At 35.6% G+C, this 25,540-nt stretch overlaps 1 protein-coding gene across 9 annotated transcripts in view; it reads left to right on the top strand.

Annotated features, from left to right (window-relative positions):
• The window catches only part of NLGN1 (neuroligin 1), a 971,175-nt gene that overhangs the window by 172,209 nt on the left and 773,426 nt on the right, over nucleotides 1–25,540 (top strand). The window contains exon 1 of one of the 9 annotated variants that reach the window (XM_006077748.4): nucleotides 15,361–16,136. The exons of the other annotated variants lie outside the window; for them this stretch is intronic. The gene's annotated coding sequence lies outside the window, so the exon portion shown is untranslated. Of the gene's footprint in view, nucleotides 1–15,360; nucleotides 16,137–25,540 lie in introns of those variants that run through there. 9 annotated transcript variants of the gene reach the window in all.

Genomic DNA, 25,540 nt, shown 5'->3' with positions numbered 1-25,540 from the left:
TTCTAAAACCAGCTTGAACATCAGAAAGTTCACGGTTCACATATTGCTGAAGCCTGGCTTGGAGAATTTTGAGCATTACTTTACTAGCATGTGAGATGAGTGCAATTGTGCAGTAGTTTGAGCATTCTTTGGCATTGCCTTTCTTTGGGATTGGAATGAAAACTGACCTTTTCCAGTCCTGTGGCTACTGCTGAGTTTTCCAAATTTGCTGGCGTATGGAGTGCAGCACTTTCACAGCATCATCTTTCAGGATTTGAAATAGCTCAACTGGAATTTTATCACCTCCACTAGCTTTGTTCATAGTGATGCTTTCTAAGGCCCACTTGACTTCACATTCCAGGATGTCTGGCTCTAGGTCAATGATCACACCATTGTGATTATCTGGGTCGTGAAGATCTTTTTTGTACAGTTCTTCTGTGTATTCTTGCCATCTCTTCTTAATATCTTCTGCTTCTGTTAGGTCCATACCATTTCTGTCCTTTATCGATCCTGTCTTTGCATGAAATGTTCCTTTGGTATCTCTGATTTTCTTGAAGAGATCTCTAGTCTTTCCCATTCTGTTGTTTTCCTCTATTTCTTTGCATTGATCCCTGAAGAAGGCTTTCTTATCTCTTCTTGCTATTCTTTGGAACTCTGCATTCAGATGCTTATATCTTTCCTTTCCTCCTTTGTTTTTTGCTTCTCTTCTTTTCACAGCTATTTGTAAGGCCTCCCCAAACAGCCATTTTGCTTTTTTGCATTTCTTTTCCATGGGGATGGTCTTGATCCCTGTCTCCTGTACAATGTCACGAACCTCTTTCCATAGCTCATCAGGCACTCTTATCTATCAGAACTAGGCCCTTAAATCTATTTCTCATTTCCACTGTATAATCATAAGGGATTTGATTTAGGTCATACCTGAATGGCCTAGTGGTTTTCTCTACTTTCTTCAATTTAAGTCTGAATTTGGCAATAAGGAGTTCATGGTCTGAGCCACAGTCAGCTCCTGGTCTTGTTTTTGCTGACTGTATAGAGCTTCTCCATCTTTGGCTGCAAAGAATATAATTAATCTGATTTTGGTGTTGACCATCTGGTGATGTCCATGTGTAGAGTGTTCTCTTGTGTTGTTGGAAGAGGGTGTTTGTTATGACCATTGCATTTTCTTGGCAGAACTCTGTTAGTCTTTGCCCTGCTTCATTCCGTATTCCAAGGCCAAATTTGCCTGTTACCCCAGGTGTTTCTTGACTTCCTACTTTTGCGTTCCAGTCCCCTATAATGAAAAGGACATCTTTTTTGGGTATTAGTTCTAAAAGGTCTTGTAGGTCATCTTACTTAAATATCCCACTGATTCTTGGTATTTTGATTGTTGCTGATTTTGCTATTATAAACTATATTGCAAAGGATAGCTTTCCAAACAAGTTTTCCTTCTTTGGGATTATTAATTTGAATTAAACTTCTAGAGAAGGGGAAATTAAATCACTGGCCTAAGTTTACCTCCATTAAACACATATAGAGGAAAGGGAAAATATTTTCTTTCTTAATAAATAAGTCTTCTGTTGAGCATCAACATCTTAAAGCAAAATTAAATGAATGACACATAACAATCTGAGATATGTCAAGAATAATCAAAACCATTAAGTAACATATAAAACTAAAAAAAAATAAATTTGGGAAATAAAGATAGCTTAGCTTCAGGAAAAAAAGATTCTAGGATTTATTTCTTCAACACTAGGTGTTCGTTTCCCAGTACTTTTGCCTGAGGTGAAAAATGTAAAAGTACAATGGAAATGTTATGATTCTTAAAAAGTGCAGTAAAATTGTTCTCCAAAAGGATTTCACACTACTAATGTACTAGTTTATCCTATCAGCTTTGTGAGTGTTGTGTATACTGAAAATATATTTTATTAGACATAATTTTAATTAAATCATTATATTGTTCACCTTAAAAGCAAAAGAAGTTAAAAAAACCAAGGGCAAACTCAGGATTTTGAGCCTTCATATAGGTGTTTCTTCACAATCTATTAAGTATTAGATTTTAAAACAGACATTTTCACTTCATTTTCAGTGTATGACTTTATCTGTATCCATGTGCATTTGGTTACTGAGGGCATCTATTAAATTGTTCGTTTCAGTGTTCAAATTTAAGAACTCTTCTTTCTTTTATAGGTATATTTTAAGAGATACCTGTTTTTGTTTTCTTAAAACAGTAGTCCCTTGAGTCTCATAAAGAGTAACAAATAAATGAAAAAAATAACAAACAACAGTTTCTTTTTCTTTTTTTCTTAAATATTTATTTCCCCACCATGGTTTTCTTTTTTTTCTTTCCCTATTTAGTTATCTGTTCTTTTCTTTTTAATGCTATGGGTTTTTCTCAAATGCTTGCTGGTTCTGGTTTTCTGTTCAAATTGATGAATAAAAGATTAGATTGTTTAATATAGGTATCTGGCAAGGTTTTCCTCTTACGGTAATGGAAAGTTTGAGAGCTGTGAATTAGGAGCTGCTGACACTCATGGCTGTCCTGTTTCCTGGCGGTAGGATACAGCATGTGCAGCAAGTTCCCACTTCCACTGAAATGTATACCATGTTCTCCCATGTTCATGCTTTTTGTAAAAACCACTTAGAAAATAGCATTCCTTCATTTTTGCATTTCTTCTTTCAACAATTTGTTGTTGTTTTTGTTGTGACACTGAATCGGTTCAAAGTGCTAGTGAAGGTGAAAGTCCCCCTCAGAAAGCAATTGGTAAAAGTGCAAGCATGATAAGAAAAGGAAAAGTAAAATTTGACTAAAATTCCTCCTTAACTTTGGGAACGGGACCCCTGAGAGTGGTGTCATGATCTCTAGAGTCAGTGCTAGGTAAACTTATATTTGGTGGATCTGTACAGGTAAGAAAGGTGAGAAAGAGGGCTTTCAAAGAGAACTTTCCAGACAAAAGGAAAGCCATGTGAAGAAGTCAGAGGCTTGGCATGGTGGATTTGAAAAACCACAAGTAGTTCAGCATGCTTAGAGAAGCAGTGTGTGGCAGGTACGATGGCTGGACATGAGAGCAGGAGACTGACTTAGAGGGGGTAACCAGGGCTGTCAACACCCACATGATCTAGAAGACATTTTAGAGGAAAGGGAAGCACATTTGATTACCAATCAGAAGATGTGAAGTCACTAATTGAGCTTCTTGGACAAATCACTTGGTTATTTTCTCATGTGTAAAAGGAGCAAGTGGTTTTCCAGTGGTGCTCTAAATTGCCCTCCTGTGGATGGAGGAGCACTGTGGCCAGGCCTCTTGGTCCCCTGTCTCCTTCACGTCTACTACATCAGTTCTGTTTTTACCTGAAATTGTTTGCCTTATAATTTCATGTATTTTTTGTTGTTGTTGTTTGTTTTTGAGAGCTTACCACTACCAAAAATATTCTGAGAACTAAAGGACTAAGTATCTTGGGTCTTTCTGCCAATTTAGGACAAATAGCAACAAGTACTATTAGAAAGACATCAGACTGGGAGTCCAGAATCTGATTTCTACACTTGAAAAACCCTTATGTGGCCATAAGGAATTTATTTTTCCTCCTAATCCTTCTTTTCAATCATGAAAACAAACAGATATTATCTGCTTTCTTGTCTCAAAACTTTTTTTTTTTTTACAATGGAAATAAAATCAGATAGGCTGAAGTACTTAATACTTAAAATACAACCATGCTTATTGGTATTCTTAAGGAAAATATCACCTATACTGAAAGGTGTTTCTGTGTATGAGTCTCATATCAAAGATGCTCTTGGCATGAAGGATTTGGTTATTTAATGGAATTATCAAACTTCTTATGTCATACCTTCCTTGGTTCAAGTTCCTTTACTTAAAAGTGATATAAAAGTCTCTATAGTGGACAATTTTCTCCACAGTTTTCAAGACATGCCAGAATGGGTTTTATTTATTTGAAATTTTTATTTTAATAAAAATTAATAAAAATAAGCATTATGTGGTTCATTGCCCAGTGATGGTAACCCTGTATTCCAGAATGTTTCCTTTTTTGTTGTTCTTTTTTCATTCTTTTTTTGACTGTAGTGTCCTGCTTGTGGTATCTTAGTTCCCTGACCTGGGATTGAACCTGAGCCACCAAGGTGAAAACACTGAGTCCTAGCCACTGGGTCACCAGGGAACTCCCTCCAGGATGTTTCCTTGAATTATTCATTCCCTCTCCAAGTATATATTAAGTTGAGATACTATATATGCAGCAAAATGTATCTGTTGTTTATAGTGCCTTCCTTACAAAGCTCTGGAGAGTCGGTTTAGATGTTTGGTTTTTTGATTTTGGGAGTTGTTTTAATAGAGCATTTATAAAACCAACAGACACTCCTCTTATTAATACTGATTATTCCTAACAGCAGAACTTAGGCATGGTTAGGAGATTTTTCTCTGTCGAGGGTGAATAGGGGAAAAGACTGAGGAAAATAGATAATTCTGACTTTCCACAAATAATATGGCCATTTTAATATTGCAGATGAGGGAGAGAAAATCTCAGAGGGAGTAAAGTGTCACTAGCACGTGGAGCACTTAGAAACAGAACCTGGATCCATCTGATAGCAAAGCCAGTGCACATCACTCTGTGCTAACAAAGTCCAGTTTAATTCAGTTAAATATATTTAATATAATATACACTTATCCCTGGTGGCAGAGCCGGTAAAGAATCCGCCTTCAATGCTCGAGACCTGGGTATGGTCCCTGGGTACAGTCCCTGGGTTGAAAAGAACCCCTGGAGAAGGGAATGGCTACCCACTTCAGTATTCTGGCCTGGAGAACTCCATGGACTGTACAGTCCATGGGGGTCGCAAAGAGTTGGACATGACTGAGTGACTTTCACTTGCACACTTATACATTATCTATTGTATTAAATGTATGTTAAAAACAACAGAGGTCGAAGGGTAGTGAGGATAAGGCAAGGACAGAGGCAGACCATATTGAGACTTTTCTGTCTTTTGTTATTATTGTTATTACTATTACTGTTAATATTTTGTCTTTTACATTGCTTCCTAGTCTATTCAGGGAGAGAGAGGAGAAAGATTTTTTTTTTAATTTTGCAATATTGAGTCAAAAAAATGAAACAACATTGACATTCTGTTGTGAAATTTCATTTGAAACATATGCAGCCAAAATTAAGATTGATATTGAGTTGTATTTTGATTAGCTTGTTTTAGATTTAGATTAATTTTGAAGCTTTTGTTAAAAGCACTTTATTTATAACCCAAAGATTTTTGGAAATCAATTAAACACTATCAATAAGAAATACTTTTTGATAAAAATATAGCTGATTAATGAAATAGAAATATTCATATGTATTGGTGAGGAAACCAGAAATAAGGAGACCTTATTGCTGCCTACCAATGCAGGAGACGTGAGTTTGATCCCTGGGTCCGGAAGATCCCCTGGAGAAGGAAATGACAACCCTCTCCAGTATTCTTACCTGGGAAATCCCATGGAGAGAGGAGTCTAGCGGATTACCATCCTTGGTTGCAAAAGTGTCAGTCTAACCAACAAATAGGTAAAGGAGTACATCAAGGCTGTATATTGTCACACCCTGCTTATTTAAATTGTATGCAGAGTACATCATGAGAAATGTTGGGCTGGAAGAAGCACAAAATGGAATCAAGATTGCCGAGAAAAATATCAATAACCTCAGATATGCAGATGACACCAACCTTACGGCAGAAAGTGAAGAAGAACTAAAGAGTCTCTTGATGAAAGTGAAAGAGGAGAGTGAAAAAGTTGGCTTAAAGCTCAACATTCAGAAAACGAAGATCATGGCATCCAGTCCCATCACTTCATGGCAAATAGATGGGGGAACAGTGGAAACAGTGTCAGACTTTATTTTGGGGGGCTCCAAAATCACTGCAGATGGTGACTGCAGCCATGAAATTAAAAGATGCTTACTCCTTGGAAGGAAAGTCATGACCAACCTAGATAGCATATTCAAAAGCAGAGACATTACTTTGCCAACAAAGGTCCGTCTAGTTAAGGCTATGGTTTTTCCAGTGGTCATGTATGTATGTGAGAGTTGGACTATAAAGAAAGCTGAGTGCCGAAGAATTGATGCTTTTGAACTGTGGTGTTGGAGAAGACTCTTGAGAGTCCCTTGGACTGAAAGGAGATCCAACCAGTCCATCCTAAGGGATATCAGTCGTGGGTGTTCATTGGAAGGACTGATGTTGAAGCTGAAACTCCAATACTTTGGCCACCTGATGCGAAGAGCTGACTCATTTGAAAAGACCTGATGCTGGGAAAGATTGAGGGCAGGAGGAGAAGGGGACGACAGAGGATGAGATGGTTGGATGGCATCACCGACTCAATGGACGTGAGTTTGAGTAAACTCCGGGAGTTGGTGATGGACAGGGAGGCTTGGTGTGCTGCATTTCATGGGATCACAAAGAGTCAGACACGACTGAGTGACTGAACTGAATTGAATTGAAACAACAACAAAATAATTGTACTAGAAGATAGAGCAATATACTCCATGTTAAATTTGATTAAGTAAACTTAAAATTTAATTTGAAATTTAATATTTAAATAATTTAAATCAGACTTTTGATAAATAAATTGTTTGAAAAAGCATTATTAAAAAGCATATTTCTAAAAACAGTTGATCATTTTAGATATTCTTTTTTTAAAAGTCTATGATCAAGGGCAGGTTCCTACCAGAGCTTCTCATTCATACCCATCATTAGACTAATTTGCTTAATGGACAGTCCTGATTACAAAACAAATCCCTTATGGAAACTTTAATCCTCAAAAAAAGAGAAAAGAGAATAAGACATCAGAGAACATTCACTGGATGCTACAGAAGAATGATTGTTCAACTTTCAAAGGATCTACTGAACTACTCCATCATTCAGCTCATACTTAATTTTGGGCAGCAAAAAATTATGAGTGGTTCTTATAAGTCTTTGGGTGGAGCCAAGATAAACAAATGAAGCCACATTTTGTATCTGTAATGCCAGTAGCTGTAATAGAAGTTTTATTGTGGTTTGACATACATGTAGTGAGCACATGTGAATGTGGGTTCTAGAATTTCAGTTAATGTAAAGAATAGTAAACTTCAGTTTCTGGAATTCTGTTGAAAAATAGGACAGTTAACAATTTTCCTGATGTTTTTCCATGGTGACTCAAAGATAATAGATACTAGTTCCACGAATACATCTTCAGGTATTTATTTTTAGTATCCTATTAGATAACCAATTTAGACTTAGAATCTTAAAACTAATTTAAATTACCTACAGGGTTTCTTATCATTTCCTCACCATCATATTCTTTTTCTAATTTGAACATCATTCTTCTCTGGAGAAACTGGAAGCTAGAGTTTAATGCTTTGCTTTTCTCTTGGTCATTTGTTCATATTACCTAGTTGGCCGTAACCAATGTCATTCTTTCCTATCCTTGGTTATCTTTTTGCTGTGAAAATATCAGAGAAATTTCTTTTCTGTTATCCTTAGCAGTTTTCAGAAACATCAGATGACTTAGTGTCATTAGGTAATCATATTTTTCTTTCACCTTATTTTGTTGTTCTTCCTTTCCTAGTTTTTCTTTTTAAATACACTTCTTAAGCACAAAATTATAAGAAAATAAGCCACATAAACTTCTTAAGACAAAATTATAAGAAAATAAGCCACATAATTATCCTGATTTCTTTAGATTCCATTTTGATTCTTAATCTAGATTCTTATATAAGAGAATATTAGAATCATCTATAAAATAATATATGAATTGTTTCTTTTGTTTCATGCAGTCTGATGCTGCACTATTCAATATGGCATGTATAGTTATTGAGCTCTTGAAATGAAATTGGACACCTCCATGTCCCAGATTAGATTTTGGATACTTTGTATGAAAAATTATAAAATATCTCAAGCATTTTTGGTAGTGTTACATGTTGAAATGATATTGTTTAAAATATATTGAGCTAAATAAAATAAATTGTTGAATTTAATTTCACCTGATTCTGCCTTTTTAAAAATACATGTTAGCAAGTGTAAAATAGCATATGTTGTACACATTATGTTTCTATTAGCATTGATTATTCTCAAAATACTTCTAATCTTTAAATTAATTGCATTATGTTTCTATTGCTGCCGTAACAAGTTACCTTAAAATTTGGTGACTTAAACAACAAAATGTATTAATTTTTAGTTCAGGAAATCATCTAAAGTGGCTTGACAAGGACTGTGCTCCTTGAGAGGCTCTAGGGAGGAATCCACTTCTTTGCCTTTTGTACTTCTAGAGGCCACCTGCATTCCTTGGCTTTTGGCCTTTTCCTCCATTTTTTAAGCCAACGGTGTAACATCTTCAACTCTCTCAGTTTATCTCCTTATGATCTCTGATTCTGTTATTACATCTCTGACTCTTCTGCCTCCTTCTTATAAGGACCCTTTGAATACATCAGGCCTATCTCAAGATCCTTAATCATACCTATACTCCCCTATGTCACATAAAGTTAACACATTCACAGTTTACAGAGTTTAGGATGTGGGCATCTTTGGAGGACCATTGTTTTACTTACTATGTTAACTACATTTAATGTCATGCTTCCTTGGTTTGTTTGTTGATTACAATTTTTACAGTTTGGTTTAGGAATGATGATACATTAATATAAGCTCCAAATGTAAACAGCAAGAAGTCTGAAGTGGCATGGTGCAATGGATTCTCATCTATCTATGCCATAGACTGCATGCAGTGTGACCTTAGTTATATCAGTCATTTGTCTTCTTGGGTTTTTTCTATTTAGCAAAAGGAGATTTTTGGAGTCTATGCAAGGACTATAAAATTGTAATTCTTTGGGTCACAGTTCAAATGTACTCTACTTCTTTTAATGATTGGTTTGAATCCTGGTAAAATTAATTTCAGCTATATGATGTTTTCTATGTCTTTATCAGACTTGTGAATCCTGAGGATATGAATTCTGTATTGGTTTAATGTATTAAAGATAGCCAAGAATAATACTTGCTTCATTATCCGATAGGTAAACTTTCTGGTTTCCAAAACTAACTGTCTTATAGTCTATTAACTTTGTGATTTATAAGAAATTTTGCTTTGAACGTTTTTGACGTTATCTTCTCTGCATAATCTACTTAAGCAACTACTTTTTAAAAGCTATTTTTTCTCTTTTCTTCTCTCCATCTCTTCTAGTAAACTTAGAAACAGTGGCCAAGATTTAATTTTTAAAATAACAAAACATTTATAAGCTTGCTAATTTCTAGGGAGGGTTGGGAAATTTTTAGTGAAAAAGCGAAGTGCTAAAGCTGAAGGTCGTGATTTTTATAATGGATGGTTAAATGGTTGAACAACTTCTCATACATTGGATGTAATGTGGTTTTATCATTCTATTTGATCGCATCATTTTATTGTTTGTTTCCAGGTATCAGAAATGATTTTATTCACATACTATCAAGAAACAAGCTCTAACTCTGAATACATGTGATTTTAGGAAAACTCATCTTTTTGAAACATTCATGACATAATTTCTAATTTGATGTAAGTAATCAAAAATTAACTAAAGAAACAGATTTATGTGCTCACGGATTTTGGGAGGGAGGGACAGATAGAGAGAGAGAGAGAAGGAGAGAAAGAGAGAGGGAGAGACACACACACAGAAGCACACAGACACACACACCAAGAGACAGAATATCCATTTCCGTTTAAGATGTAACTTAAAGGTCTCCTTTATTTAATGTTTTATTTAATGTTCCCTAAATATTTTGGGACACGTAGATGATGCTCATTAGATCACTAATTGAACAATGATGAAAATCCAGGCTTGTGTTTACTTTTAATTGTGTTATTAGCATAAAATCCTATTTAGAGAAGAAAGAGTAACCAACCCATGTCTTTGAAGTCAATGAGATGGTGATGCCATTGGGATAGAACTGAATTTTTTCTTTTCCAGCTTGAACTATAGAACATTAATTTTCATGTGACTTTTCCATAATTAGGTCAAATTTTACAATACATTTTACAAATACTGGAAACATAGACTCAAATAAGCTAGTATTATACAATAAACTTTAATGGATGATTTACAATAGGATGGTTTCCTGGTTTTATTTATTTGGTACTAAGGGTATGCTTAAGGAATACTTTTAATGCTTATTATAAGATACATTCTAGACTACATTGCAGTGTACTAAAATTAATCATGATATGATAGAGTCTAATGCAGCTAAACTACTGCTATGACGATTATGAGAAGATCAGCATAAATAATGTTCAATCTTACAAATATATAAAAATGTACAATTTTAAATAAATAAGATACTCCGTAAAATAATAATGTATTGAGCTAATGACAGCTGAAATCTTTGAACCTGAAAATGTATTGTTAAGTAAAGAATAATTGTACCAATTAAATGTAAATATCAATTGTTTGTTGTTGTTTAGTCACTCAGTCGTGTTCTACTTTTTTGCTACCGAGGCTGCCAGGCTCCGTCTATGGGATTTCCTAGGCAAGAATGCTGGAGGGGGTTGCCATTTCCTTTTCCAGGGGATCTTTCTGACCCAGGGATTGAACCCATGTCTCCTGCATTCCAGGTGGATGCTTTACCACTGAGCCACCAGGGAAGCCTAAATATCAATTATAAAGTTTTTTTTTTTTTTTAAGAGCTCCTTCAAAAAGAAACAAATTCTTAATTATTAGCATTATAACACAAATGTTTGGAAATTTGTAGTAATTCAGATGATAAAAGTTTGTTTTGAAATTTTGGATGCATTTCTGACTTAAGCCCCTGAGCTTTGAACATGTGTTTCATTATGTCAAACCAGCTTTAATGAAGAAGCCCTATTTCTCTATGTAACAGTCTCATCCTAAAATATCTAGTCTTGATCATTCCTTCCTTGGTTTCCATTACAGGTCTTCCCACCAAGAAATATAAAGATGCATCTGGTAAATTTAGCATTGGAGCAGATGTGTTCTCCCAATACATACCTGAAATATTCAGTATCAGTCAAGTGTTTTAAGTAGTCTTTTCTAATTAAGCAGGATTGTGTGAACAGACTATTCCCTGTAGAAAGAACCTCTTCGTAAACAGCCACCTTTGCAGTAGTTAAGACTTGAAATATTGCAACACTTTTTATCTTTATGCCTTTCATAATTCCCAATTGCCATTCATTTAGATTCAAGACTTGAGCACTTAAAATGAAGTTACATCAGGGGAGTTCTAAAGATGGTGGAGGAGTATTTTTTCACCAAGACTTGCTTTTGAAATCTATTTTACAATATTTTATAAGATTTTTTTCAGACATAGACCAATCTTTCATGACATCCTAAAATGTTTATTATGACAGAACTTGATGGATTTGACCTCATCATAAAAGTGTGCTCTTATATCAATTATTGAAAAAAATCACAATTCTGTTTTCATAATGACTTGTATTAAAAGCAACAATACTTTCTCATCTGTTATTTAGTAGAACCATGTCATTTCCTTACATGATCCATTTGGTATTAATAATTTTTTGTTTATATTGCAGAAATTGAAATAGGATGTGTAATCATATCTACCCTTGGTTTTAGCACAGCTGAAATTTAGTGACATAATCAAATTGGAATCCCATATTCCAATTGGCACTCAAGTTTGCCATTCTTGGCTCTTCATTTCCCATTATTGTTTTTCATAGTAATTTTTTACTTTTCTATTTCATTCTCTGAAGAGAGAGCCCATCCAAGGTAGAGAATAAACTTGTTTTCTTCATGTACTAGTCGACTTGTTTCATTCTTTGGTCTATTAAGTCATTCATCCACTGACCATTTGTACTGTGAAGAATATAAGATTAAGTAATTTTCTATCATCTGTGTAAAGTAAATCATCAGGGAAAGAAGTGAGTTTTATTCATGTTTTATTCTCATCCTCCTACTTTTCCTTCTTTTACTTTGTTACCTACATGACTTTCAACCCATCAAAAAGTGTGCACTTAGATGGTTGAATGGTATCACGGACACAATGGACATGGGTTTGGGTGGACTCTGGGAGTTGGTGAAGGATAGGGAGGCCTGGCGTGCTGAGGTTCATGGGGTCACAAAGAGTCGAACACGACTGAGCGACTGAACTGAACTGACTGAAACACACTGAAAATGAAACTTCAGTTTTATATTAATATCTGTATCTCTTCAGTATGCATGATTAATTATCAATTCAGAATAATGGTTAACCATTTACAATCAACACATCAATCATCAGGAGCAAATTCAGGGACTGTGGTAGTTGTTTGTATTAAAGTCAACTCTTGTGTGATATGCTTTGTACTGTGCCCAGTATGCAAGAGGTATTCAATAAGTGGTTACTGAAAGAATATGTCAACCTCTCCAAATTTCAGAAATATAACTACTTCTTCTGCCCTGTGTATTTCATTCTCAAAGGAAATTAAATTGTCCTTTCACTCTTTCTTTATAACAAAGCTGCTTTGTTTATTGCTCAGGAAAACTGTTCTGAATGGTTGACAGTCTGTTGTTGATTTTTCCAGACTTTTTTTCTGAGTTCAGTATGAGTTGAGAATATTAACTACTGATGTAGCTTATTTTACTTCTAAGATTGGACTCTCCTTGGTATCCTCTCCTATTTTGCATGAATTATGAAAAATAATGACTTGGAAATGAGATTTCCATTTCTCATATATCTAATCAACAAAGCCTCCTTATTTGAATTCACATGTGGATTTTTTAAGTTCTGGAAGGATTTTCTTCTGTGCTGTGTTTTGACGTATGGCTGCTCCATATTTGGTGGTTTGCAGTTAACTGGTCAGAACTGAACATGATCAAATGATTGCCTGTTTCACAATTTCAGAGGCATTATTGCTATATGCAAGATCAAAGGAAAATACCACTCCCCACAAAAAAGGTAGTTGAACATTACTTTTTCCCCCTATTTCAACCACATTTTTTCTTATTTAGGTGATGATTTTTGCTTGCTAGATGGAAATTTGTATATCCCTTCTAGAAAGAAATAAGGATCTATACATTTCCAGTTCTTAGAAATATGAAGTACTATAGATTTTTTAAAAAATTCTACATATATTAAAAAAATCTGTATAGACTTCTGTGCAGACAGTAGATTCTTAAATTCTGAACTCCTATACTATTTTCTTCACTTCTACATATACTTTTCTAAATAGAAATTTTTCTAAAACTATAAGGGTTCATAGAAATCATCTAATTTAAATATTTCATTTTAAGGAAATGGTTCAGACATACAATCAATTTATAATGTAATTCTATAAACATTGTGTACTCCAGATTCAGTTTGAGAAAGAAAGCATGAACACTGGGTTGAAGCTCCCCATGATGTCTTTCCAATTTCATTAACTTTGGTTCTTTCCAAAGATAAAGTATCCTTTGAATTTCAAGCTTATCATTGTCTTGCATGTTTATATACTTTTGCTACATATGCATATGCTCAAAAATAAATATAATCATATACATAATAATGTTTTCAAACTTGATATATAAATGTATCAACCCACAGTTTTCTTTCTGCACCCTGCTTTTGTTGTTTCAGCCCCACATTGCATTTCTGAATGCAGTCATGCTAACTCAAGTAGCTACAGTGCATTCATTTTTCTTTTTTACTGCATGTAAATTACAATATGTGAATATTCTATAAATTCCTTGTTCACTTATATATCCAAAGTTTCTTTTCTGTTTTTTTCTTTTTCATGTAATTCTGTAATGGTTATTTTCTGTACATGCGTAGAGACACAGAAAAGAATGCAGGAGTGAAGAAACTGGAATTGGGGATGGAAGAATCTTTATTGCTAAACTTCTCTCTGAAGTTGTACTATTACCTGTCCTTCATGGTTTCTCCACATCCTCATAAGTTTTTCTTATTGCTGGACTTAGAAAATTTTGCCAATTTCATAGTTGTGAAATGATACTTCATCATTTTAACTGGCATTTCTGTAGTAACTAGGTAAATTCAATGCCTTTTTCAGATGTTTATTGAACATTGAGAATCCTCTTCTGTCAATTATTCATTTGTTGGGTCATTTTTTAAATAACATTTTTGTCTTTATAGATTTATGAGAATTCTTTAGGTACTTGGATACTAATCCTTCTTTGATTATGTAACCAAACATTGCATAGCAAATATATCCTCTCAGTCTATGCTTTGACTTTTGTGATGAACATACATTTTTTTTCATATGCCTAATTTACTGTCTGAATAATTCATCTTTCTGTACTGCCCATAATGCCACCTGGTATTTATCAAGTTTCCATAAATGTGGGGATATATTACTAAGTTCTGTATTCTATTTTCTTGGACTAACTTCTATCTCTGAACCAAAGTTACAATGCTTCAGTTACTGCCATTGTATATTAAATGTTAATAGTCAATACAGAAATTCCCCATACCTTGTTCTTCAAAATTGTGTTGACAAATTTTGACCCTTCCCTCTTGCAAACAAACTGTAGAATTAACTTTTCAAGTTCTATGAAAGACTACATGAGCTTTCAATAATAATTACTTTAATTTTATAGATTAAATTACAGTCAAGTCTTCCATCCAGGAACAAGTATACCTGTTAATTTATTTGAGTTTACTCTTTGATTTTTAATAGATAAATTAACCCTGGGTCAAAAGTGACTGCTCAAAGTCACATAGCCAATTAATAACAAAACCAGTGGTAGAAGTAAGATCTCTTGACTCCTTAGTAGCTCTTACACTAAAAAAGGTTTAATTATTTAGTCAATTAGGAAAGAAAATCTTGGAGTCCTTGCAGCTACTACACCCACCAGCAGGAAGGTGAATTAAGCTTCCTGAGTTTACTGGGCCCTTGATAAATCAGAAGACTTGCTGTGAAGGCAAATTTCATCCGTTGCCTGTTCCTATTAGATCAGAATCCTCATTTTAAAAAGATTGCTAGGTTATTGGTAGGCACAGTAAAGTTTAAGAGAGATTGCTTACCAAATGGAATCCTGAAATTCATTGCATTGTTTTTTTTTCCTCTAAAACCTGCCATAAATGCATGTATATACAAATATATGTGTGAGTATATGTATACATATATACAAATATATGTATATGCTCCTTAGGTTCCCCCACAAAAAACCCAGCATATCTCAGGCACACTGAGGCTTCTTTTGATATCTGTAGTTATTCATGAAGCAAATACATTTGCTTTGAAATCACTGGCTGCCCCAAATTGGCCTTTTAGCTACTCTATCCCACTGGGAAAAATTCTGTAGGAAAAAGATGGAATACTGAGGAGACAGAAGCATAGATTCAGTCTTTAAAGTAAAACAGAGAAGAAAGATCAAACGATTTTTTTCAAGTAGTCACATACTATTCATGGTAATCTACGGTCAGCCTTCTTCTTTCACTACTACAGCAGCCAGTTATCTATATGGGGGGGAGGGGAGGGGGGAAGGTGAAGAGAAGGGATTTCAAAAAAAAGAAAAAAAGAAAATGAGATCCCTGCAATATCACCTTAAGCCACTAGGGGTATCTTTGTACCATTTTTCATCCTGCACTGATTTGGAGTGGAAACCTATATTAGGGGAAAACCAGGGTCCTCGGCATTTTTTTGCTAGCTGTGCACCCAGAATCCAAAAACATTTTAGAAAGAAAGAATCCACAGTTCTTTTGGTCATCCGAACAGGGCTACGAAATCGCTCTACTGGACATCAGCACCAGGGATTCATTTTTGAGGTCAATTTCCAATCGAGATAAATCTATTGGATTAGTAGGATTATCTGATTGCAGCTGAAAGAAGTAACGTTGTTTGATCATTTGTATTTCTTGCCTGATGCTCGGATTTACATGGAGGTGGCTTGGGGTCCTAAGGATTCTGGATCGTGGTTGCAGCTGGAGAGAAAAAAGGATCAATCGACACGTTTTGGAAGTGTCCGTGGGTGAATAAAAAAAAAAAAAAAAAGGAATGGTGGGAGGGGGGGCGCAAAACGGGTTGCGGCTGCTTAGAGAAGAAAAAAAACAAATAAAGGAAGCATCTTGACTTGTCAAACAAGAATTACCGAATGCTCAAGATTCCAGAATAAGCGTCTAGGAACTGGTAAATACTTGGAGCAATTCAGCTTGAATTTGACGGCGAAGTGTTGTAGAAACTGTCTTCTTGAATTATTGGAAGGGGATTGGGGAAAGATGAGGGGGCTCCCTCTGTGGATTTATCTTATTGAGGGTAAGTTTGGGGTCTTTTATTGGGAGGGGGCTACCTAGGTCTGTGTGCCGCTGCGCGGAAGGTGCTGCGGACGCGGTGCTTCTGAAATGGGGAGTGAAGTGGGGGGATGTGAACCACCTCGCACATCTCCGGTAGATCTCTAGGGAGCTACCTAGATCGAGCTTAAAAACCGTGTTTTGTGGCATCGGTGGGAAAGCCGAGCAATCCTCCAAGCTCTGAACTTTGCGTTGAAAATCTCTCAGTTGAGAGATCCCTCTTGGAGCTAGTGCTTTCTCCTACTGATACTTTAAAGAGAGGAGGCAGCGATGCCTTGGAAAACCTGCATGTGGAGGGGGAAAGCCCAAGTAGAAATCTCTGCTATCTCTGCCGTTGTTTTGGCAGCTGTCTTGGCTTCTAGGGGAATTTTGCAGGGGGGATTGGCCGTTTTCGTATTGTCTCTTTCTCCCTTCCCCTTCCATCCTTCCCCTTCCCGCCTCTCACTCCTCCCCGCCGAACACTAAAGGGTTACAGGTTCACTGCATCGGATAGATACTGTAAGAGTGGGTGACCGGCCACACGTGTTGTCTTGTAATTCACTTGTACGACTTTGCATAATACAGTCCGAGGTAACTTTTCTTCGAGTTGGACCAGTCCAGGAAGGCGTTGCAGCCTTTCTGCCGAGGGCCGAGACTGGCAAGTGCGCCAGGCAGCCGGCTGTATTTCCAATGCATGCCTACCCTGGCTGCCTCGCCACTTACTGGCTTTTCTTTCCAACTGAGCGGTGCGCGCGCGTTTCCAGACGTTTTCTTGCTGCTGAATTAAGAGCTTTTTTTTTTTTTTTTTTCTTTTAAAATATTATTTCATTGCTCTCAACAAAAGCTCATCTTTATTTACGGAAGGGAAATCAATTTCAGCAGATGTAATTAAAAATAATCACTTCAATGAGTGAATATTAATTGACCAAGGAAACTTAAAAGTTGCTTTGGAATCCAGAAAAGCATATAATTCTGAACCAGTTTTGGAGTCCGCATAGATTCAGAACAATTACATAGAACGGATTTAAAATATGTATGTAGATATGTTAAATAAGTTAAGGCACTCCCCTGCCTTCATAGGCTCCTTATACCTTCAGAATGTTAGTTGGCTTTTCCTATTTATGGCCATTTCGTTAAATTTTAAACCTCATTCAGCTGCACTAGACTAAAATGGAAATAGATAATTGTTAAAACATAAAATAATGTATTTTCTACGTTATTATTTTAAAGAAGAGCATCAAATATTTTTGCAGGGGTCTCTGTTTATAGACTATGAAATATATGTAGATACCATATACCTTTATGGTTTTAGCATTAAAACCTCTTCATCGTGAACTCACTGAAAGGCAGCTCTTCAATGTCATCTAAAGCACTCATCATCCAAGTACTTCAAGAATTCCAGATACATCAGACATTCTGGTACTAATAGAGGAGCCTCACCAAACTTTCTTCTTGGATTTGTATGTATATATGTGTTTCTTAAGGCTAAATTCTGAAACAAGATAAATGCCATTCCTTTTTCCTTTTTAAGATAAAATAGCAAAAAATGAAACTCTTGTCTCCCAAGGATTCTACAGTGGAAAAGTTACTACTTATTAGTGCAGACTTTAAGTTTTTCTAGAGATTAAAAAGATAGCAAGAAATCCTGCAGGCGTGTTAGTTTTAAGAAGGTATCTCAGAGGCTGGGTTTGCCTTTTTTTTTTTTTTTTTAAACAATAAGTCATGTGGTTTATGTGCAGCATGAGCTAGAAAAATGGATATTCTGTGTTTTGGTACATTCTAGCCACTGATCATAGCTACACTGTCCACTAATATTAACATCTTTTTAAAAATTTAAGTTAAAACAGACAGCTAACAAATAACAAAATATAATAGTAAATATATCATGAAGGCAAATGGGAGATGGATTAGAATCCTTCTTTATAGGCTAGTAGAGAATATAATGTTGATACTATAAAAGTAGATGGAGAGTATGATACATGAAAAAGAAAGTCCTTGTAAAAGTTAATTTACATCTTTCACAACCATTGACCCAGTGGTAATGGCATGCACAATGGTGCGAAAGCCAGCAGAGTTAGCTTAAAGTGCCTTTGTCATGACTGAACAGTATTTTCCTCTGGCAAGAATAATCAATACTTTGTGGCCCCTTGTTCCATTTTCTTTTGGCAGTGAAAATGAAAAGGTGAAAACTTTAACCCACTCTGTGGTTTCTACAAGCAGTTCCTAACATAAAACTTTGGTAAACTTTGTAGGTGGTAGATCCACTTTGGAAAGTTAATAATAATAGGAATAAAAATAAATAAAACTATATACCCCCAAATAACCAGTAAACGAAGAGCAACTTACCCAGTTACATAAATGTTCTCTATTAATAGAGTGAATTATTTTGAGAACTATTAAAAAACCTGAAGAGTTCACTTAGTTACATTTGCTCTACTTTATTCAAATAACATTTTTGGTTTGTTTTTTTTTTTTTTTGGTCATGACTGTTAAAAAGAACATGGTGGCCTATGATCATCTGTCCCAATTTTGCTACAGAATACACAAAATGTGGTAGTTTGGGGTAAAGAAGCAGAAACTCTCAATTAGCCCTGAAGATGACAAGCATGGTTTCTAATGTGTGTGATGAGAAATAGCTTTGGATTCCCCAAAGCTTATCACCATGGAATAACTCACGTTGCTTCACTGGAGCTTTGCTGCACCTATCCCTAGAACCCTTCCATGTGTTCTAGCTGGCCTAACATTCAGGGGGTGCTAATACATTTGCTACAGATTTGTTTCATGATTTTGAGATATTTAAATAGTTAAATGTTATTCTACACCAATCGATTTTTTTTTTAAAGGAAATTGCTCCACTCTTAATTGAAAGCAAAATGAAAAGGGCAATCCTATTTTAATGATTTGTTGGAATTTAACACATGGCATCTCAAAATGCAAATCTTCTGTTTCTTTTGCTTTGTCAAGAAATGCTAAAACAAAACTTAAAACTTAGAGTTAGTTTAAAACTTCAGTTTTTAATATTTCAAATTTGCAAAGCCCAGAAAATCTTTGAAAAATTAACATATAGAAGACTCATGATAAATCTAGGGTGTCCTTTTAAATGCCTTTTGAAAGATAATTTAAAACATTTTGAAGTAGGTAACCTCTTAATCTTGTGGGATAGCAACATTCTCAACTGTTCCTAAGAATAATTTCTTAATACTAACAGGTTTGATTACTTTTCCTTTGTTATTAATGACATCACATTGACAATGTCAACTGTCACTCTCCTACTATAGAAGGATATGAATTACTTCTGTCCCCCACCCCAACAAAAAACACCTATATGGTAGCAAACGTGTGAAAGAGAGAGAGACTGTCAACTCTAAGCTTAACTGAAGTTAAGGAAAACTAATAAATCACTCCAGGCATTTGAAATTATCAGACGTTAACCTTTTGGAGGATTTTATATGAATTCTTTTTATAACAGTCAATATAATCTCTTCTGTGCCTGTTTCCGTTGCATGTAAGAGAAATTCTAGTCAATGGCAAAATGCTTTACTGCTGCCATGACTGCAGACTTTATAGGTGAGACATGTGTCAGCATGCTAGCTTTAGCAGTAATGCCTCTTTTGTGTGAAACCTTATGGGCCTTGCAGGCACTCTTTCATCTTGACACTCATAAAACGTTCAATCCCCATATTTATTATTTAATTTTCTTCCTATATATAGCAGCTGAACACTTCAATATATGAATGTGTAGCCAAAAACTGACAAGCAAGCGTGAATAGGACTAATGAGTTTTAATAATACACATATTAGGGACTGCTAAAGAAAGTTTAATTAAGAAAAACAAGTTAAGCATGAAATTCATTTTGGAACAAATGCAACTTAAGTTATTACTGCAGATGTAAAATCAAAAACCACAGGGATACATGACAAGAAAGAAAGTTCCGGGTTGAAACTAGACCTACTAAACGCAGTTGACATTTTAGGACCTGCCTTGAAGTTGATGCACTTGGCTCTGCCTTATGAAATCAAAGAATATACCCTATTTCAGAGTTTTCACTTTTCTATAACAGTTTTGGTTTAATATGTTAACTGTATCCAGGCATGTTCTGTACCAGTTCCCTTCAGACATAGTAGCCTTTCAGTAGCCACACAGTAGCCTTTCACTTTTCTGTGGTCAATTTTCCTAATACTGTATATGCCTACCTAATCTACCAGTCAGAATCCATGCCATCCCTTTGGGTGTGCAGTAGGTGGTGTTTCAGTAAGAGGACTGCTCATGTATCAATTTACCTGCACCTATGGTTCTGTTTGATTTGGGGCATTTAGAAATAAATTTTAGAAATTGTTTATGTTTGCCCATTTATTTATTTGGTGGTGGCATTTTACATCTGGGCAGAAGTTGGAGAGGAGACGGAATACTGGGCAAATATTTCCTTAGAATTTCGTCTGTATTTAATGTATACTTCTTGAAAGAGGGAAGCAGTCAGGCAATAGCATGAAGGTCTTATACATGCTCTTCAACAACAGTCTTTTTGGCAACATCTCTTTGATAGGCTAACTTATTCTAATACACACCTTTGGCATCACCTATGTGTAACAGTAGGTGTTTCCTCTTTGAAATACCCAGTGAATATTGAGTCTTTGAGGAAAAAAAGAGGTTAGTTGTAACATTTCAAAGTGAATTGAAAATGTTCTTGTCTTTTTTTAGATAGTTATGGTGCATACTTTCATATGGAATACTCCACGCTTGGAAATTTAACAGGGTCACTCATTAAATCAATGAATACTGACTTGATAAAAACTAACTTGGAATTATTGTTAGTATAAGTTTTTCCCATAGGTCCACCATTTCCCTTATGACAGAACTAACCAGAAAAACAGTGATTACCACATATCACACTGACAAACAGTTGTCAGTATTAAGACCTGAAAAATCATACTCAGCCATCTAATAGTTAACCATAAGGCTACAAGGAGTAAAGGTTCACTTCAGTAACCATTATGTTTCAAGTTTCAAGTCAGTGTATCTGTCATTTTTAATTTAAATCTATATTACTTAGCTGTCCAAAACTTTACACACATGTGACATTGTTATCTATCCTTTTTCTTAGGGGTAAAAAAATAAAGTCACTTAGTATCTTTACCTCTTTAACTGTGCCAAGTATTCTAATGCATATGTTGCAATGAGATTGTTGCCAAAAGTTTCTGTTATTTAAAGCTGTGGTCCTTAGTAATAAACCTGAGGAATTATTTAGTATATGAGTAATACATTTTACATGCTGCAATAATACAGTGGTATAGCTTATATAACCTCTATAATGGCAGGGGGTATTGTCTGGCTTTTCAAAGCTACGTGTTTCCTCCCAACACTCAGAATAGTGCCTGACATATTACTAGCAACTGACAAATATTGCTGAATGATTAAAAAAATCTCATCCTGGTCTTGCATGTTAACAACTAAATATGTAACCTCTTGCTTAATACCTGATCTCTTCATTTTTGCTTTTAATTTTTCTTAACCTAAGTCAGTTGTTACTTTTAATTGATATATATTTTAAAACTATGTGCAAAATTCCAAAAGTAGAAATATATTGAAAAGATTGAATTTTAATTAAAGACAAATAAGAATTGAAACTTTTTAGTGAAATTTTTATGTAGTTTATTTATTGTGATAAATTATTTTATCAGGACTCACAAGTATAATAGGATTATTCGAGGTTATAATTTACCAAAATGAATATTAGAGTTATTTTCTGCTGTGTAGAAAATGTGATATCTCAAGGAACTTTGGAAGCACTAATGCAAACACTTAAAACATGGACAGTAAGACCTAAAATATAATCATGTTTGGCATTTTGGTCATTAATTCTTTCTTCAGTTTTTAAAAAATTTATAGTTACAAGTTTCCTATTGTTCAACTTTATTTAAATGGTGAATTCACTTAAACTTATGTGTATATTAAATTCTTGTGTATTCATTGATGTTTCGTTACACAAATGGCACATGGATAGAGTATTGCTTTGAATTTTGTTATTGTTAGTACTAATAGAACTGTAATATGAAAGGAAATAAAAGATGTGAATATCTGAAGAAGATTGCAAGTATAATCGTCTGTCACTTTGGGGCAAAGCTTGAGCTCTAAGCCAAATCAGGAGTGACAGAACCCTTATTGTTGTCTGGTACCTTACATGAAAGGAGTTGGTGGTCTCAGTCCAGCTCCTAGCAGACAGTTACTCGCTAAACAATAGTAACTATAGTATTTGCCAATTCCTGCAGAAACCTAGGACTGAATGGGTATAAATGTTTAACTACCCCCTCTCTGCTAATCATCCTGCAAGGGGTCAAGATTGACTCACCCTGGCGCAGGGCCACACTGAGAAACTTAGCACTGCCTCTGCCAACGTTGTAGCCATTGTCTGCAGCACAGGATTTTTAAAGAGGACTTCAGTTAAGCAGGGCACCAGGAGTGGCAGTTCTCCGCTCTTCCCAGGCACAACTCACCAGAAACAAGAATAGACTTAAACAGTGACTTGAGAAGGTAGCACTGCTCTTAGGTTGTACTGTCTTCACTATAAAGATACTGGCAGGCATGCTTAAGTTACTTAAGGCATACTTAAGATACTGGCAGGCATGCTTCTGGACACAATGACTTGCAACCCCAAAGTAGCCCTTTTCAGACAAAAGCTCCAGTTTAATATCAAGGGAAGTAATCCACTCTACCTGGCTGTCTCTCCTGAGCTCTTGAGTGATTATTCATTTTCTTCTAGGAGAGTCACAGCATCAGCAATTGGTTTTAAATATGTGTCCTGTGGTATTTGACGTATGCATTAAAACAGTTGCCTGTGCTTTTATTTTTAAATATTCTGTTTTACAGTTGCTGGCCTTCAAATCCTCTTAATGTCCTTCCACATTTGAAAGTTAACCCTCTTCTGTAGATTTTAAAACAGCAATTAATATGTAGAGATTCTGAGAGTAGGTTCAGAGTAAACAGAAAGTAAAACTTATTTTATATAGTCAAATGTTAAATGGATTGTTTTGCTTGATCCCCAAAATAAAGGAGAAACTCACTAACGTTTAGCCATTTGTTGTAATGATGGTCTTAGTAGAAATATTCAGTTGTAGAATGCAGAAGGAAATGCTATCACTTTGATCTCTTTTTCTTTCTGCTGTCAGAAAGCTGTTATGGCATCTTCAGATCTCACTTTTTTCCCAAATGGTAACAAAATTAGTCACCAGTCTATAAGAACATGCCTCCACACCTCTGCATGATGAGGAATTTTCATTGTCCTTCTATTATCTTCACCTCTTCTCTGTTTTATCTCCTTTTGCTACCAAGTGTAATTAAGATAATGCCTTCACAGTGGTCACGTATCACAGTTGAATAAATAAAATCTGAGGGTAGGGTTAATGAAAGAAAAATAATATATAGAATGAATGGGTTAGTCATTCAAGAGATATTTTCTAATGACTTACAATGTAATTAATTGTTCTGGGGATGGTTGCTTTCAAATCAACTGTTCAAAAGCCATAGCCTCTCTTCTCAAATATTAAGGCTAACCTGATTATTATTTTTGTGATTATAATTATTCTCATCATACTTGGGATAAGATCTCACATCCCAATTTTTTGGCTTGATGCCTCACCCTTCTCTGAAGTCACACTTAACTCTTTGTTCACAGAGACGCCCAGGCTTCACAGTGTTTGGGTCTTCTCTTGCCTCTGACAGGATTTGTCCCCTGTCAACTTCCACTCATCTTTCAGAACCCAGTTTACAGATTACTTCTTCAGGACAGTCATCCTTTTTACTCAAGACTCATTAACTCTCCCCTCCAAGAATTATCCTTCTTGGCAAAGCATTTATAACTAAATGGTGTGATTGATTTACATAAAGCTTGTCTTCCCCATTGAACTTTAGTCTCTGTGAGTGTCAGCACCATGACTATCTCCTTATTGTTGGCCTTCCCGGTGCTTGGCACTAAATGATGTAATAACGATGAATAGGGAATCTGAGTTTACAAATCACTGTGGTGAAAAGTACTAAAGGTTCCTGAAGGAAAAAGGCAACAAATGCTTTGAGAGTTGCAGAGAGGGAGTGTTTTTGTGGCTGGGAGGATCTGAACTGACATTTGAATCTTGTTAGTTCAAATGGCCTTGGGGGATCCTGGCTGGAGTCTTTCCAGGCAAAATCTAATGGGAAGAGTATTCCCCAGGAAGGAAGAATCTTGGTAAACAAATTGGATTGAATTCACTGACCAGGACTCTCAGTGATGTTCTTTGTTTGTTTTTATTAGAATTGTATTTTCACTAAGATAGTTTGTTCAGTTCAGTTCAGTTCAGTCCAGTCGCTCAGTCGTGTCCGACTCTTTGCGACCCCATGAATCGCAGCACGCCAGGCCTCCCTGTCCATCACCAACTCCCAGAGTTCACTCAGACTCATGTCCATCGAGTCAGTGATGCCATCTGGCCATCTCATCCTCTGTCGTCCCCTTCTCCTCCTGTTACCGGGTATAATATCTGGAATATACTTACAATTTTTTCCTTGCTATTCTTTAAAATATTTTGTTGGTAAATTTTTTTCTCTTTTTACTGTCAAATTTTAGTTTGCCTTTTCTCCTACCATTCTATTTTCTCTACTGTTTGCTTACATCATTGGAGAAGTTCATTCAGAGTGGAAGTAGCCCAAGGAGAGAGAGAACAAGTAGAACCCTGCTTACATGTTCTGTGAAGGGAAGGGAGAGTGGGCTGTAAACTGAGAACCCTCAGAGACCTGTCTGCCCTTCCTCCTGGAAGGGGGCTCTGGGCAAAATTGAGGAGGAGGCAGGGTTTATCTTTAAACCCTTTAAATTCTTCTGCCTTATCTCTTTCTATTTGTTGAAACTCCCTACATTCATCAAACTGTGTTCTTTTTTTTTTTAATTGAAAAATGTTTCAGAGGCTTTGTGTTTCTGATTTTCAGTTAATTATCTGTTCCACAGAGATGATAATTCTAACTCGTGGTAGTTGGTGCTGGCATTAATGAAGTTATTAATTAATTGGTGATCATTGCAGAATATACTTGTCAGGACATTAGTTCTCCATAGCTATATGTTGGTATGCCCACAACATGGGCTATGATAGCACTTGAACTTCCACATGACTAATCTTGAACTTTGATAGTCCCATCTATGTGACTTTTGGTTCTAATCCTGTCTTACTTTTTTCTCCTTGTGCCCTTCTGGTACTGCTTGCTTTCTTCCCTAGATTTAGTTATTCTGTTAAATACTAAAATGACCAATTCTTATAACCTTTGCTCCTTGAAATTCCATCATTCATTTACCTTGTTTATCCTCAGTCCTGACTTCTGTCATTTACTCTTTGCCTCATGTGATGGAACATTCCTGGGAAAACTTTCAATACCAT

Source organism: Bubalus bubalis, chromosome 1 (genome assembly GCF_019923935.1).
Source record: "Bubalus bubalis isolate 160015118507 breed Murrah chromosome 1, NDDB_SH_1, whole genome shotgun sequence".
NCBI lineage: Eukaryota > Metazoa > Chordata > Mammalia > Artiodactyla > Bovidae > Bubalus > Bubalus bubalis.
Note: the sequence above shows the minus strand (reverse complement) of the source record. Positions and strands in the feature narration are given on the sequence as shown.